This window comes from Macaca fascicularis, chromosome 20 (genome assembly GCF_037993035.2).
Source record: "Macaca fascicularis isolate 582-1 chromosome 20, T2T-MFA8v1.1".
Taxonomy (NCBI): domain Eukaryota; kingdom Metazoa; phylum Chordata; class Mammalia; order Primates; family Cercopithecidae; genus Macaca; species Macaca fascicularis.
The window spans coordinates 64,779,654-64,795,795 of record NC_088394.1 but is presented as its reverse complement, the minus strand read 5'-3'; the positions used below and the strand labels follow the sequence as shown (position 1 = coordinate 64,795,795).

General features: G+C 51.9%; 1 long non-coding RNA gene across 1 annotated transcript in view; it reads right to left on the bottom strand.

Moving 5' to 3' along the window:
- The window catches only part of LOC135968736 (uncharacterized), a 257,419-nt gene that overhangs the window by 125,227 nt on the left and 116,050 nt on the right, over positions 1 to 16,142 (bottom strand). The gene's annotated exons all lie outside the window — the stretch shown is intronic.

Sequence of the window (16,142 nt, the reverse complement as noted above, 5' to 3'; positions counted from 1 at the left end):
TTCTGTTGCCCAGGCTGGAGTGCAGTGGCGTGGTCATAGCTCATTGTAACCTCAAACTCCTGGGCTCAAGTAAATTTCCCACCTCAGCCTCTGTAGTATCTGGAACTACAGGCAAGAACCACCACACATGGCTAATTTTTAATTTTTTGTAGAGATGAGGGTCTCACTATGTTGCCCAGCCTGGTCTCGAGCTCCTGGGCTCAAGCAATCTTCCCACCTTGGCTTCCCAAAGTGCTGGGATTACAGGAGTGAGCCACTGTGTCTGGCTGCCTCAATAGCACTTTAATGTCAGTATCATTTTCCACTGTTTGAATGCCTACAATTTATTGAATCAATTCCCTTTTTGAAGAACCTGGGTTTTTTCCAGTGCTTAGTCTTTTTTTTCTCTCACTGCAACCTCGGCCTCCCGGGTTCAAGTGATTCTCCTGCCTCAGTCTCCCAAGTAGCTGGGATTACAGACATGTACCACCACACCCAGCTCATTTTGTATTTTCAGTAGAGACAGGGTTTCACCATGTTGGTCAGGCAGATCTAGAATTCCTGATTTCAGGTGATCCACCCGCCTCAGCCTCCCAAAGTGTTGGGATTACAGGCGTGAGCCACAGCAGCTGGCCAATGCTTAGTCTTATAAGCAATGTTGCGAGGAACTCCTTCATCCGTACACCTTTGAGAAATTGTATGGGCAGGTCTTTAAGATGAATTTCTCCAAGTGGAGTTACTGGGTCAAACGTCATGTGCTTGTTTCAGGTTCCTGAACCATATATTGTGCCCACCAGCAAAGAGGGGTGGTCCAATGATCTGGCAGCAGGTCTGGTACTGTAAGGTCTTTTGTTTCTTATGCTACTCCAGAGGCTATTCATCAGCAAAGCGATGTTAACCATTCCCAGGACCTCCCTGTGGGGTGGCAGGAAGTGGGGCGGTTTCTCAGGGCAAAGAACAACATGTCTTTATGAAAATGCTGTGCACCAAGAACGCTTTATGAATACAGACCTTGGCCTTGCTCTTGGGCAACTCCCTACAGGCTGGAGTGGGACTATGTCTCTGGGAGAAGATGAGCAAGACTCCAGGGTGTGCCCGGGCTACTTGAACATCGCTCCACTTCCCCTCACTCAGTTATGCAATTAATACCACTGTGGAGTGGGCAATAGCTGGGTTCAAATCCTCTTTTTTTTTTTTTTTTTTGAGGGTCGTGCTCTGTTGCCCAGGCTGGAGTGAAGTGGCATGATCTCAGCTCACTGCAACCTCCGTCTCCCAGGTTCAAGTGATTATCCTGCCTCAGCCTCCTGAGTAGCTGGGACTGCAGGGCTGCACCACTACGCCTGGCTAATTTTTTGTATTTTTAGCAGAGATGAGGTTTCGCTATGTTGGCATGGCTGGTCTTGAACTCCCGGCCTCAAGTGATCTGCTCACCTCAGCCTTCCAAAGTGTTGGGATTACGGGCGTGAGTCATTGCACCCGGCCTCAAATTCCCTTTCTGCTACTTCCTGGCTGTGTGGCATTGGGCAAGTTTAGAATTTCTCTGACTTTGGTTTGCCCCTCCGTAAAATAGGGCTAATAGTGTCTCTCTTATGAGGTTGTCTTGATACTTTTATTTTTTTAGACAGGGTGTTGTTCTATTGCCTAGGCTGGAGTGCAGTGGCCCAATCATAGCTCACTGCCAGCCTCAAACTCCTGGGCTCAAGTGATCCTGCCTCAGCCTCCCAAGTGGCTGGGACCACAGACATGGCTACCATGCCTGGCTAATTTTTAAATTTTTGTAGTGATAAAGTCTTGCTATGTAGCTCAGGCTAGTCTCAAACTCCTGGCTTCAAGCAATCCTCCTGCCTCGGCTTCCCAAAGCACTGGGATTACAGACAAACCACTGAACCCGGCCTTGTCTTGATACTTAAATGAGGTAGTGCACAGAAAGTGCTCGGAATACATTTGGTAGCTGAAAGTGCTCTACAACTATTACCTATCACCAGGGACCTTCAGTGGGCGAGATCACAGTCCCTCAGACTGGTTGGGGACTGGTCAGGTAAAGAGACAATTACAATTCTGGGTGCTGGGTGCATGCATACAGGTGGTAAGAAAAGTCTAGTGGGAGGAATACTAAATCCAGAAGGCTTCCAGGAAAAAATGACATTTTGGCAGGAACTTGTAGGCTAAGTTACTTGTAGGCTAAGGCAGCGGCAAAGTCGTTGAGAGACTAGAGACCAGCCATTAACTCCCTTTGCTGGGAATGTGGTGATGGAATTCAGAGAAGGTTTTCAGTTCCAGATTTTAATTCCAATTTCTCAGCACCTGTCTGGGTCCCAGGACCTGTGCTCTGTGCTGAGGTGAAGGTAGAGGCTGGAGATAATTAGGCAAAGGTGCTCAGTGAGCTTAAGATCTAAGTGGGGGGCTGGGTGTGGTGGCTCATGCCTGTAATCTCAGCACTTTGGGAGGCCAGGGTGGGCAGATCACCTGAGGTCAGGAGTTCGAGACCAGCCTGAGCAGCGTAACGAAACCCCATCTCTACTGAAAATATAAAAATCAGCCAGGCATGGTAGCGTGTACCTGTAATCCCAGCTATTTGGGAGGCTGAGGCAGGAGGATTGCTTGAACCCGGGAGGCGGAGGTTGCAGTGAGCTCAGATCAAGCCACTACACTCCAGCCTGGGCGACAGAGTGAAACTCTGTCTCCAAAATAATAATATACTAATAAATAGAATAAAAATTGATCAGATTTGGGCAGGGATGGGATGAGAAGAAAAGGTACCCCAGGTAGGAGAAACAGCACGAGCAAAGGTAAGGCAGTGGGAAGGCCTATATTCCAGGAAGGGTACATTGCCCAGTGTGGCTGTGTGGTCTGTACCTGGGGAGCGGGACAATGGGCAGCAGCTAGGGCTATAAGGTCAACCTAGGCTGGGATGTGAAGGGCCTCCGATGACATGCTGCTTGGCCCTTGTCGAGTAGGTCATGGGAACGGAATGGAAGTGTTTAAGTAGAGAAGGGATGTGATGGGATCTGTGTTCTGGCATAGCTGGGGGAGGAGTCCTCGGGAAGCAGGGAGCACAGCTGGGAGGCCTCTGCAATCATTTCAACAAGAAATCTGGGGGTCTGGCCTTGGTGAGGGGAGGTGGGCACTGAGAGGAGGGGTGGAGGGTTTGTAAGCAGACTCTAAAACACTTGAAAGCAACACCCTGACACTATTCCCTGGTGGCTCCAGGGTCGGGATGTCTAAAATCCGTGGAAAAACAAACTTGCTCCCGCCTCAGCCAGCAGGAAGAAGAGCAACCCGATATGCTTGTTGATTAGGATTAGGGAACTTTTTCCCCCTTTATTGAGGGTCACCTGAATTATTAGTGGGGGCAAAAGAGACAGAGGGAGACATAAAAGTGAAGCGACCTAATTTTATTGTTTTTCCTTGACGGAAACAATATATGAGATCAACATTTAAAATGTTTTTCAACGGTCATAAAGTGTAGTCAACCAAAAACAATCTTGACTTCATTTCCACAGAGACACAGAGCAGGGAGAGGAGGGACAGAAGGGTGGGGAGATCACGGGAGGAAGGGAGACAGGCCAGGAAGGGAGGATGCTGCACGGGGCTGCGAGGGAGCTGCTTCAGAATTTTGGAATTGATCAGGCACGGTAGCTCACGCCTGTAATCCCAGCACTTTGGGAGGCTGAGGCGGGTGGATCACCTGAGGTCAGGAGTTTGAGACCAGCCTGGCCAACATGGTAAAACCCCACCTCTACTAAAAGTACAAAAATTAGCTGGGCGTGGTGACTGGTGCCTGTAATCCCAGCTATTTGGGAGCCTGAGGCAGGAGAATTGCTTGAACCTGGGAGGCAGAGCCATTGCACTCCAGCCTGGGTGACAGAGCAAGTCGCTCTCTTAAAAAAAAAAAAAAAAAGAATCTGGGAATTGAGAGGTCCCGAGTTCAGATCCCATCCAAGTTCTCCCACCGTTCTCCTGTATCTGTCAAATGGGGATTATAACATCCTCACCATCTGTACAATGTTATGGTATTGGATTTTCATCTTAGATCAGATCGCTCTGGCCACCTAATTGGAGCCAGATAAGAGAAAGTATACCCAAAGACTAACTGTTCTTAGAATGCTCTTAAGGAGGCTATTATAATTATTATGACCATTATTATTATTATTATCATCATAGCTTGATGATTATTTTCTTTTGAAATTCTGCTTGGTCACTGTTTACTCCCAGCTCTTCAGCTGCCCTTGTTGGAACCTCTCTGGGCCGGGTGTGATGGCTCACACCTGTAATCCCAGAACTTTAGGAGGTCAAGGTGGGAGGATTGCTTGAGCCCAGGAGTTGGAGACCAGCCTGGACCACATGGAGAAACCCCATCTCTATAAAAAGTACAAAAATTAGCCAGGCATAGTCGCATGCACCTGTAGTGCCAGCTACTCCGGAGGCTGAATGGGAGGATTGCTTGAGCCTGGGGGGTTGAGGCTGCAGTGAGCTATGATTGTGCCACTGGGTGAGTCTGTCTCAAAAAACACCCCAAGAAACAAAACACAAGAAATCTCTCTGGACTCCTAGCTTCCTAGGATCATGCAGGGTGGAGGGTACACTCTCAAAACTTCCACCTTAGGGCTGTCCCGGGAGCACTGGCTGCTCCTCCATCCCTGGGCCGCACCCGGGGTAGACGGGGCCGCCTTGTTCCTCTTATCCTCCCACTCCACTGTCCAATAACCAAAGGTGACACAAGCAGGGTTCGTCTACTCCCCTCTGCGTCAGTGCCCACGCCCTCGCCCTCGTGCCCCCTACTCAGGCCTCAGCCTTCAGCTTTTACTTCTCTTCCTGGGAAACCACCCCAATGGGGAGGCGAGGAAAATGAAATAAAGGATGTAAGTTCCCACGGGACCACCACTTCCCCTTTCCCCTTCCTCTCCAGCTGCTAGCCACTTCCCCATCCCCTCTCTAGTGGGAAGCAGAGCAGAGGCTATGGGAAGTCGGCACCATACAGTCCCCAGCATGGGCACAGCCAGCCCTGTGTGCAGTTCCTCACCTGTGTAACCTTGGGTAGCCCTGCTGCACCTGAACTTCCTCACTCACAGGTCCCCCAGCCGCTGTTCAAAATGCTCAGATTCAAGTGTTCAAAATGGTCAGAACTCCACACTGCCCTCCTCACACCTGCTCGCTTTCTCTCTCTCTCTCTTCCTCTTCCTTCTTCCTCTTCCTCTTCTTTCTTCCCAGTCTCGCTCTGTTGCCCAGGCTGGAGTACAGTCATTCGATCTCAGCTCACTGCAACCTCTGCCTCCCAGGTTCAAGCGATTCTCCTGCCTCGGCCTCCTGAGTGGCTAGAATTACAGGTGCCCGGCACCACACTCAGCTAATTTTTGTATTTTTAGTAGAGATGGAGTTTTGCCATGTTGGCCAGGCTGGCCTCAAGAGACCTGTTTGCCTCGTCCTCCCAAAGTGCTGGAATCACAGGCGTAAACCATTGTGCCCAGCCACAGAGTTTTTCGATCTAAGCACTATTGATTTTTCAGAGGGAGGATCGTGTGCTGTGGGGGCTGTCCTGTGCATTGTAGGGGGTTTAGCAACATCTGTGGCCTCTATTCATTAGAGGCCAGTAGCACCCCCACTGCAGTGGTAACAACCACAAATGTCTCCAGACATTGCCAAATAGCCCCTGGGGTGGCAAAACTGCCCCTGGTTGAGAACTACTCAGTTAGGGTGACCAGCTGGGATGGCGAGGCATCCTCAGACTAGCAAATGGGAAGCCAGTGCAGCCCTTAGTCCTAACAGGGCAAGGGCAGAAACTGCCTGTCAGACCCCAGGGAGTATTGGAGCCATGGAAGAGGGTCCACACAACAGGAGCTGTGGCCATAGAGGGTGCAGAGCGCAGCCAATGCCAAACCCAGCCCGGCAGGCAGGGAGCAGGTGGAGTGATATTTCCGCTTCCCCTCCTTCCCGCCCCATCTCCTGTGGGTTCTGTCCCTCAATGTAACCAGCCTAATCCAGAACACAGGGCAGCTAGGGATGCCTCCTGGGTGAGGGGCAGCAGGAAGAAGGGAAGAGAGTAGATCTGGGGAAATGGGGAATTTAGCAGAGCAGAGGCCATTGTGGTCATCCCAGCTGGGGTGCTGCTGGCTGGGACAAAGGCGGTGGTGGAGAACGGACAGAAGCGGCTGAATTCCAGGATATCTGGGAGGACTCCATGCTGATCAGCACAGGCAGTCAATAAGAGGAAGGAGTTGAGGACAAGGTGTTTAGGTTTCTGGCTTGGGCAGCTGGGCTGATGATGGTGCCGTCTTCCGAAATGAAGGAGACAGACAGAGGAGGCCAGGCGTGGTGGGTCACGCCTGTAATCCCAGCACTTTGGGATGCCTAGGTGGGCGGGTCGCTTGAAACCAGCCTGGCCAACATGGCGAAACCCTGTCTCTACTAAAAATACAAAAATTAGCCAGGCGTGGTGGCAGGCGCCTACAATCCCAGCACTTTGGGAGGCTGAGGTAGGAGAAGCGCTTGAACCTGGGAGGCAGAGGTTGCAGTGAGCCGAGATTGTGCCACTGCACTCCAGCCTGGCTGACGGAGGGAGACCTGTCTCAAAAAAAAAAAAAGAAAGATTCTGCAACCCTGCGCACCCCACTGTAGGCTGCTCCTCCATGAACCCTCCTCCGGTCACCTTTTGAGCTTGCCTCTCTTGCTTGCCAGCACTCTAATTGACAAGGGTGTTTCTGGGCCTGGTGCAGGGGCTCGTGCCTATAATCCCAACACAAGACCCAGGAGGGAGGATAGCTTGAGTCCAGATTGAGACCAGCCTGGGCAACACAGTGAGACCCCGTCCCTACCAAAAATAAAAAATTAGCTGGGGGTAGTGGTGCACACCTGGAGTCCCAGCTATTCAGCAGGCTGAAGCGGAAGGATTGCTTGAGTCCAGGAGGTGGAGGCTGCACTGAACCACTGCACTCAGCCTAGTAGACGGAGTGAGACCTTGTCTCAAAAAAACAACAAACAGGCTGGGTGTGGTGGTTCACACCTGTAATCCCAGCACTTTGGGAGGCTGAGGCGGGCGGATCACCTGAGTTCAGGAGTTTGAGACCAGTCTGGTCAACATAGTGAAACCCAGTCCCTACTAAAAAATACAAAAATCTGCTGGCACGGTAGCTCACACCTGTAATCCCAGCACTTTAGGAGCCAAGGTGGGTGGATCACCTGAGGTCAGAAGATCAGGACCAGCCTCACCAACATGGTGAAACCCCATCTCTACTAAAATACAAAAATTAGCCGGGCCTGGTGGCGCATGCCTGTGATCCCAGCTACTCAGAGGCTGAGGCAGGAGAATCGTGCCACTGCACTGTAGCCTGGGTGACAGCTACTTGGGAGGCTGAGTCAGGAGAATCGCTTGAACCCAGGAAGCAGAGGTTGCAGTGAGCTGAGATCGTGCCATGGCACTCCAGCCTGGGCAATAAGAGCGAAACTTGGTCTCAAAAAAAAAAAAAAAAAAATTAACTGGGTGTAGTGGCACGTGCCTGTAGTCCCAGCAACTTGGGAGGCTGAGGCAGGAGAATTGCTTGAGTCATAGCACCCAGCCCAGATATTTCCTTTTCAATTTTCTTTTTTTTTTTTTTTTTGAGACGAAGTCTCGCTCTGTCGCCCAGGTTGGAGTATGGTGGTGGGATCTCGGCTCACTGCAACCTCTGCCTCCCAGGTTCAAGCGATTCTCCTGCCTCAGCCTCATGAGTAGCTGGGATTACAGGCATGTGACACCACGCTCAGCTCATTTTTGTATTTTTTTAGTAGAGACAGGGTTTCACTATGTTGGCCAGGCTGGTCTTGAACTTCTGACCTAGTGATCTGCCTGCCTCAGCCTCACAAAGTGCTGGGATTACAGACGTGAGCTACCGTGCCCGGCCCCAACTTTTTGCTCTTACAGTCAGTGGAACCATGCCCGGCCTTTTTTGGAGAGACAAGGTCTTGTTATGTTGCCCAGGCTGGTCTCAAAGTCTGGAGCTCAAGGAATCCTCCTGCCTTGGCCTCCCAAAGTCCTGAGTCTGCATCCTTTGGATTCTCTTGGCTCTGCTCCTTACCATCTGGGTACCATGCTAGGTGACTTACTGCACCTCCTGGGGCCTTGGTTTCCTCATCTCTAAAAAGGAACCTGCCTTGAAAGTTTGTAAAGCACCTTTATTCAATACATCTTTATTGAGTACCTACTATGTGTCAGGCACTACTCTAAGAGCTGGGGATACAGTAGTGAAGAACACAGATGGAGGCCAGGCACGGTGGCTCACGCCTGTAATCCCAGCACTTTGGGAGGCTGAGGCAGGTGGATCACGAGGTCAGGAGATCGAGACCATCCTGGCTAACACAGTGAAACCCCGTCTCTACTAAAAAATACAAAAAAATTAGCCGGGCATGGTGGTGGGCACCTGTAGTCCCAGCTACTCGGGAGGCTGAGGCAGGAGAATGGCGTGAACCCGGGAGAGGCAGAGCTTGCAGTGAACTGAGATCGCGCCATTGCACTCCAGCCTGGGCAACAGAGCGAGACTCCATCTCAAAAAAAAAAAAAAAAGAACACAGATGGACAACCCTGCCCTCACGGAGCTTATACTCAGAGGAAAGAAAGCCACTTAGCAGGACAAAGAGCTAAAATGGATAGTACAGTGTGTTGTGAGGTAACACACGTGACAGAAAAGATAAGGTATGGGGCCGGGCACGGTGGCTTACACCTGTAATCCCAGCACTTTGGGAGGCCGAGGTGGGCTGATCACCTGAAGTCAGGAGTTTGAGACCAGCCTGGCCAACATGGTGAAACCCCGCCTCTACTAAAAATACAAAAATTAGCCAGGCATGGTGGCGGGTGCCTGTAATCCCAGCTATTCGGGAGGCTGAGGCAGGAGAATCGCTTGAACCCGGGAGGCAGAGGTTTCAGTGAGCTGAGATCATGCCACTGTACTCCAGCCTGGGTGATGGAGTGAGGCTCCATCTCAAAAAAAAAAGAAGAAAAGAAAGAAAGAAAAGATAAGGCGTGGAGGGGGGTGAAGGGCTGCAATTCTAAGGAGGATACAGTCCCCTTCAGGGCTGGCATCTCTGACAGGCTGACATGTGGGTGATGCCTGAAGGACGTGAGGGAGCCGAGAGGAATCTGGGCAGAGGGCACAGCAAGTGCAGAGGCTCTGAGGAAACGTGGTTTGGAGTGAAACTTCAGCATTTTGCCTGGCACATGGTAACTGCTTAATTCGTACACGCCCTACTAATTATCTTTTTTTTTTTTTTTTTGAGATGGAATTTTGCTCTTGTCACCCAGGCTGGAGTGCAGTGGTGGGATCTCAACTCGATACAACCTCCACCTCCCAGGTTCAAGGATTCTCCTGCTTCAGCCTCCGGAGTAGCTGGGGTTACAGGCGCCCTCCACAATGCCCCACTACCTTTTGTATTTTTAGTAGAGACTGGGTTTCACCATGTTGTCCAGGTTGGTCTTGAACTCCTAGCCTCAAGTGACCGGCCCGCCTCAGCCTCCCAAACTGCTGAGATTACAGTCTTAAGCCACCGTGCCCAGCCTATCATCCTTGTAATTACTGGGCATCATCTTCCTGGAGTGCCTGGGTCGTCAGGTTCCTGGATGACACAGAGGCCTCAGCGCCCTGCCCTGTCAGCTATGGGCCGGCCGGCCGTGGTTTACCGGACCGACAGTAGTGGGGACAGGAAGGGTTGGAACGGAGCCCAGGCATTCCTGACCCGCCCAGCCCCTCTCAGATTTCTCCCCGGCCCGCCACACCCCTGCGGCTTGCTGGGGGGTGGGTACTGGAAATGCAGGGGCGGCTCCCCACCCCACCTCTAACTTGAAGAGGGCCTAATACCAAGCAAGGACAACAAGGCTGGCAGTGACCACCTGGTGACCCCTAACTGCACTGCAGGCACAGCGCTAAACACTGAGTGCTTTTCCACCGTCTCCTCCTAGGGGCGTCCCTTCAGCCCACTGAGAGGCCAGGCTGGTGAGTCACCCCCACATCTGCAGCCTTTGGGGGCTGCTGTCTTAGCCACCACCCTACCAGACTATGGGGTGCTCTTGGACAGGCTCCCCAGTTCCCTGAGAGAGGAATCTCATAGCTCCTGCCTGCCAACTCTGCAGCTGCCCACAGGCCCCAACAAGCCCCGCCGTGTCCTCAGGGACTGAAGATGGAGCAGAGGAGGAACCAGGTTTTGCCAGCCCCGGGATGGAGCTGAGTCAGGCCTTTTCCCAGGGCTCCTGGGACTGGGCCTTGCCCTGAACTCAGCCTCCAGCCCAGGCGTGGAGAAGGACACCCAGGACTGGGCCCCTCACTCCTTACCTGTCCAACCTCATCTCCGTGCACACTCTCAACCCATCCCTCGGCTCCAGCCACGCTGGCCTCACTGCTGAACCCTGCTGTCCGCAGGCCTTAGCCCTGGCCATTCCTTCCATGTAGAGAGGACACTCAGGACACTGCATACTTGCTCCCTGATAGCCTCCAGTCTTTGCCCAAATGCCACCTTCCCAGCAGTGACTTCCCTGGCTCCTAGAATTGAGCCTTACCTCCAGGCCCTTCTTCCCTAGGCCCCATCCCAGCTCCATTTTCCTCCATGCTTCACCTTTTACTAGACCACGTGTCTTACTGATTTATCTTGTTTGTGGTCTGTTTCTAATTGAAAACTCCTTTAGACTGGGCAGGAAGGGCCTCTATCCTGCCCTTCTGCCCCTCCTCATAGAGCTAAGGAAATGTGACTACTGGCCGGGCACAGTGGCTCATGCCTATAATCCCAGAGCTTTGTGAGGCTGAGGCAGGCAGATCATTTGAGGTCAAGAGTTTGAGACCAGCCTGGTCAACATGGCAAAATCCTGTCTCTACCAAAAAATACAAAAATTAGCTGAGTGTGGTGTTGTGTACCTGTAGTCCCAGCTACTCGGGAGGCTGACGCATGAGAATATCTTGAACCTGGGAGGCGGAGATTGCTGTGAGTCAAGATTGCGCCACTGCACTCCAGCCTAGGCAACAGAGTGAGACTGTCTCAAACAAAAAAAAAAAAAAAAAAGGAAATGTGACTACTAGAACCAGCGTCTTCGTCCCTCAGGCCTTCCTCAGTTCTGTCCCCAGACAGCACAGCCCAGGTGTGTACCCCAAGGCCCATGGGGTGGTCAACAGAAGGCTGTGTTGGGGGACAGTGGAGGGAGCTGGGACATGTGGGTTGAGGTGCCACACAAGGAACCTGGTGGTGCTGGATGGTGCTTGGGCTGGGTGGAGCAGGGCACTGGCCGCTGCTCCTGGGCTGGGACTCGCCCTCCCCACGGAGCCACGCTCTAGCCCAGTATTCTAGGTGTCTGTGAATTCAGATTTAAACCTGGCTTTCCCAATCACTGTGAAGATACACCTGTCCAAGTAGAAAGACTATCTTTTACTTAAGAGTTTGTGACGTTGATCTTGACACATTTGGTATGTGGGCCCTACACATATGTTTACCTGTAGCCCCCATGTGAGTGCTGGGCTTTTTTACTGTTTTCTGCATTGCTATAACCCTAGCACCTAGAAGAGTGTCTTGGGGCCGGGCGTGGTGGCTCACGCCTGTATTCCCAGCAGTTTGGGAGGCCGAGGCGGGTGAATCACCTGAGGTCAGGAATTCGAGACCAGCCTGGCCAACATAGTGAAATTCCATCTCTACTAAAAATATAAAAGTTAGCCAGGCATGGTGACATGCATCCATACTCCCAGCTACTCGGGAGGCTGACGCAGGAGAATCACTTGAACCCAGGAGGTGGAGGTTGCAGTGAGCTGAGATCCTGCCATTGCTCTCCAGCCTGGGGGATAGAGCAAGACTCTGTCTCCAAAAAAAAAAAAAAAAAAAATTTTTCATTCGTTTAACAACTTCATTAAGCACGTATCTTGCACAGAACATGTGCTTAATGAAGTTGTTAAACGAATGAATAAAAAAGCCTTAGATGATGCCACATACTCAAGGGGACCCCAGAAGTGGCTGGGAACGCCATGGCTTTTCTGCTTCAGGGCTGCAGAGTCTCAGGGTCAGTGAGGCCAACTCCACCTTTCAGGAGGCCATAAGCATTACCTGAAGGGCGCCTTCTGCGGCCTACCTCCCGCATAGCCCCATCTGCAGCTGGAGTTTATATCCTTAATTGTAAAACGAGCCCACTTGGCAATCAAGGAGATCTAGACCTCAAAACTGTCTCTGCTGCTTGCTGACTGGATGCAGCCATTAACCTCTCTCTCATTTTTTTTGTTTTGTTTTTTTGAGGCAGCGTCTTGTTCAGTCACTTAGGCTGGAGTGCAGTGGTGCAATCATGGCTCACTGCAGCCTTGACCTCCTAGGCTCAAGTGATCCTCCTCAGCCTCTCAAATAGCTGGGACCACAGGTGTGTGTCACCACACTCAGCTGAATTTAAAAACTTTTTAAAAATAGAGATGGGGTCTCACTGTGTTGCCCAGGCTGGTCTGGAACTCCTGGACGTGAATGATTTTCCCACCTTGGCCTTCCAAAATGCTGGGATTACAGGTGTGAGCCACCACGACTTGCTGCAATTTCCTTTAAAAAAGGGGAACCGTCGAAACTCTTCCCAGGGTTGTGAGGCGGGAGAACATGTAACTGACTCCATATTGACTGCTTATGCCAGCGCCGCCACCACCATTGCTGTCTTCATCAGTGTCCAAGGCTGTTCCTGCCACCCAGCGGACTCCCTGTGTGGCATGTGGCAGCCAGTGCCACTGTTTCCTCCCTCTCTCCCTCCCTCCCTGCAGACCTGGCGCTTGGGCTGGGAGCTCTATGGGCCTTGGTGGTGGTTTGGGTGAATGGTGCCCTCTGCTGGGCATGGGGGGAAGGGCCTTCAGGGAAACCACACCTGACACTGGCACTCCCTGCAGGCTGGGAATCTCCGGGACTTCCTCCTGCTGGAAAGTTCAGTTTCCACCCAGGCAGCCCTAGCAGGCCTTGTGAGTCCCTCCGCCACCACAGCAGTAGTGACAACACGCAGTAGCTTGTGCGCCAGGCACCCTTCTAAGCCCTTGCAGATATCAACTCTTACTTGCCCATTTCATCTTATTTATGATTATTATTTCAGACGAAGTCTCTCAATCTTGCCTAGGCTAGAGTGCAGTGGCACGATCTCGGCTCACTGCAACCTCCGCCTCCCAGGTTCAAGAGATTCTCCTGCCTCAGCCTCCCAAGTAGCTGGAATTACAGGCATGCACCACCACGCTCAGCTAATTTTTGTATTTTTAGTAGAGACAGGGTTTTGCCATATTGGCCAGGCTGGTCTCAAACTCCTGACCTCAGGTGATCCCCCTGCCTCGGCCTCCCAAAGTGCTGGGATTACAGGTGTGGGCCACCATGCCCAGCCTACTCCCCCATTTTAGATGAGAAAACGGAGGCAGAGAGGTTATGTGGTTCGTCTAAGGCCTCATGCCTAGAAGTGCCGGGATTTGAACTTGTGCTCTCCTGGTTGGATTGTTTTAATGGGAGGCCAGAAGGTGGATTCTGCCTTTAGCCTGGAGGGAGTTGGTCCCTGGAGCTCCCCAGTGAGCCTGAAACTGGACACACATGGTGTGGGCTGTAAAAGGGGGTCCCAGGGTGACCACTCCCACACTTTCAATGGCAGGCCCATCACCTCAGGGCCCTTTCCTAAGTGGCCACCCTCCAACAGTCCCCTGGCTGGGTCTTCCCCGAGTCCCTTTGTAGGCCCGGAAGTGAGTGACGGAGGTCCCTGCCTAGAAATGGGGGGCCAGGAATTCAGAGCCTCAGCTCCTCACCAACAGTCTAGGAATGAGAGCGTGCCACCCTCCTCAGGCCTCTCTAGGGACTGGGAAAAGCACACTGCGGGGACACGGCCTATCTGTAGTCCCTTTGGGGGAAAAAAAAGATTGTTGGATCAGTGAAAAGGCATCATGGAAAAGGCATGGTATGAAGTGAGGCCTGGGTGCTGGCCCATTTCTGTCCCCACTAGAGGGGCCCAGGGAGTGCCTTCTTTTGAGCCTCTTTTTCCATCTGTAAAATGTCAGGGATGGATTGGGGCAGTTTTCAAAATGCTCTGGATTTGGGAGTTCATAAGAATACAAGCTGGGAGGATGAGGCTAGAGAGAAGGCTCTCTGGGTACCCCCGACCCCTTCTTCCAATAAAGAAAGCTCCACTTTTTTTTTTTTTTTTGAGATGGAGTCTTGCTCTGTTGCCCAGGCTAAAGTGCAATGGCATGATCTCGGCTCACTGAAACCTCTGCTTCCTGGGCTGAAGCGATTCTCCTGCCTCAGCCTCCCGAGTAGCTGGGAGAACAGGCATGCCCCACCACACCCGGCTAATTTTTGTATTTTTAGCAGAGATGGGGTTTCACCATGTTGGCCAGGATGGCCTCAAACACTTGACCTCAGGTGATCCGCCTGCCTTGGCCTCCCAAAGTGCTGGGATTACAAGCGTGAGCCACCACACCTGGCCAAAGCTCCACTTTTCTGTTGGACTTGGATTCTGGGACTTTGCCTTTTAAAAGTCTGGGGGAAAAGATCACTTAATAGAATGAGTGCCAGGGGTGCTTTCGAGGGTCAGTCATCCAAGAGCGAACCCCTCATTCAAGGAAGCCCTGATCTCAACCGGGACCACAATCCATCTCCTGCCCCACCCTGTAGAATGGAGGACTGGCTTCGAAGCATCTGCACAAGTGGATGCTGCAGGTTGACGTTAAGGGCAAAAAATTAGAATATCATCTGTGGATTGTGGTGGCATTAAATAACATATCCAAACTGGATGTGTTGGGGGACAGTAAGTCAATATGCCGTGTTATGAAAAGGTATAATGCAAAGTGTGTGTGTAGGCCGGGCATGGTGGCTCACACCTATAATTCCAGCAGCACTTTGGGAGGCCGAGGTGGGTGGATCACGAGGTCAGGAGTTCAAGGCCAGTCTGATCAACATGGTGAAATCCCGTCTCTACTAGAAATACAAAAATTAGCCAAGTGTGGTGGTGGGCGCCTGTAATCCCAGCTACTCAGGAGGCTGAGGCAGGAGAATCACTTGAACCCAGGAGTCGGAGGTTGCAGTGAGCCAAAAAGTAGTGTGTAATGCATAGGGGATACGGATACTGGAAGGAGGCACACCAAAGTGTTGAAACTCAAAATTCAAAGGACCGATGGTCCTCATCATGGCCAGTACATCAGTTGTTTCTGGTTAGTGTCCACTCTGCATGGTTAGCGCTGGTGTCTTACCAATGCAATATTTTTACTTATTACAGGCCCTAAACATCAGAGTCCTAAGCTTCCGTTTTGCAGATGAGAAGCAGGCCCAGAGCGAGAGAGTGACTTAATATTGTCCCTATCACAGAGCCCAGGCTCGGATTCTTTCCAAACCACTCGGGGGCTGGTGCCCAATTCCATTGCCGGGGGACTCTACAGCCATCCACCGAGGCCAGGTGAGGCTGGGAAAGGCTGCTTTTCTCCAACTATCTCAGGGGAGGAAGGCCAGCTGCTTGGTTTCATGATTAGCCGCCACTGAAGATAGTTTCTGATTTATCCAGGCTTCTCTGAAGGGAGTTGAAGATAACGGGCAGCAGGTGTTTGCTAGCAGACACTCAATCTTCCCACACCCCATCAGCAGACAGCCCTGGCAGAGGGGAATCTGAGGCCCCAGCTCAGTGGGAGAGGCAGGAGGTGGCTTTGTCCTGAGGGCGCCGTGGACCAAGGACAGGTGAGCTTTCTCATCCGACTTCATCCCCTTTTAGGATAGGGTCTCACTCTGTCGCCCAGGCTGGAATGCAGTGGTGTGATCTTGGCTCACTGCAACCACCACTTCCCGGATTCAAGCGACTGTTGTGCCTCAGTCTCCCGAGTAGCTGGGAGTATAGGCACATGCCACCACACCCAGCTAATTTTTATATTTTTAGCAAGGACAGGGTTTCACTGTGTTGGCCAGACTGGTCTCGAACCCCTGACCTCGTGATCCACCCACCTCAGCCTCCTAAAGTGTTGGGATTACAGGTGTGATCCATGATGCCCAGCCCCAACTTCATTTCCTTTGGTTTCCCCATCCAGGGTCTGAGGCTTCAGGCTTCTTAGCCTTATCCTTCAGAGCCTTGGCAGCAAACCTGAGTGTGCATGAGCATCCCATGGGGGGCTTGTCAACCCACAGCAGGGCCCTGCCTAGAGGTTCCGACTCAGCAGGTGGCACCGATACCTTCGGGTCAGGGTCTGTGCTTT